General features: G+C 36.1%; 1 protein-coding gene across 1 annotated transcript in view; it reads left to right on the top strand.

Annotated features, from left to right (window-relative positions):
* The first annotated feature begins 25 nt into the window (after positions 1-25).
* The window catches only part of LOC107575476 (apoptosis-associated speck-like protein containing a CARD), a 5,615-nt gene continuing 4,586 nt past the window's right edge, over positions 26-1,054 (top strand). The window contains exon 1 of the mRNA XM_016261850.1: positions 26-139. The gene's annotated coding sequence lies outside the window, so the exon portion shown is untranslated. The remainder of the gene's footprint in view (positions 140-1,054) is intronic.

The raw sequence follows: 1,054 nt of genomic DNA, 5'->3' as shown, positions 1-1,054 counted from the left end.
GAGAAAGAAGGAAACATGACGCAATCGCACTGAAAGGGGTGGAGAAATCATTTGTACTTTCATTTGATACAAGTTCGCTGCACTTTACAGGGATATCTTTAAGCAGCTTTCCCTCACATCTTTAAGATCATCCACAAAGGTAAGTGTGTGTCGTTTTGTAGAGAAGGGGAAATAATCCTTAATCAGAGCTCAAAGTCAGGTGATGTGTTTAGTTAAACCGTGATTATCGAGTGAAGTGATCGCTCCACGCAAACTCTCGGAATAACGCAGTGTAACGCAGCTCAGTACAGGTAGCAGTGTTCACACACGCGAAGTTCCCGGATCAATAACTCCTGAGCAGATAACACCTAACCTAGACAACCAGCTACAACATCATTCTCCTCAAAACTAGACTTCCTCGTTTCGATCTCTGCAGGAGGCTGAGAGACAAGCCTCGAAACTGATTGTGTCCTTTAAAATAAACGAGGAAAACACATCTCTTGGTTTTATTAGTATTATTAAATATCCTCAATATGTTCTATACAACCATTTATTTAATGCAATTTTAATTAACACTATTTTTAATTATCACCTTCATTTTTTATGAACATTACAAGACCCTTGATTCATTTTTTACAGTGCAATAATAATAATAATAAACATGAAACATGAAAATTAGCCTATATTGCACACAATCTAAACATGAAAGTGAAGTTTTCAGAACAGCAAACAATGGTCAAGGATCGAAAAATAATAAGTGGAAATGAAACATTTAATAACACATAAAACACAACAACATTTTAAACATTTAAAATCATTATTGCACAAAACTGAAATATGAATACAACATTGTCCAACTTGCACACCAAATCTTGTCTTTCTTGGGTATATCTATCTGTTCTTTGTGCTCTCAGACACTTTCTGCTCATGTTTTTTTTTTGTATGCTTATGCTGTTTTTCGCTCATGTTTCCACGTTCTGCGCTTGCTTTTCCAAATGTTGCAGTTAGAGTTTCATGTAAATCAGGGTGTGTTTAAGCGTCATCATTGGTCCACTAGTTCTAGATTGACAGCTCC

The sequence above is a fragment of the Sinocyclocheilus grahami genome, unplaced genomic scaffold (assembly GCF_001515645.1).
Source record: "Sinocyclocheilus grahami isolate Dianchi unplaced genomic scaffold, SAMN03320097.WGS_v1.1 scaffold2668.1, whole genome shotgun sequence".
In the NCBI taxonomy this organism is placed as follows: Eukaryota; Metazoa; Chordata; class Actinopteri; order Cypriniformes; family Cyprinidae; genus Sinocyclocheilus; species Sinocyclocheilus grahami.
The sequence above is the reverse complement of the archived record's forward strand: the minus strand, read 5'-3'. Positions and strand labels throughout refer to the sequence as shown.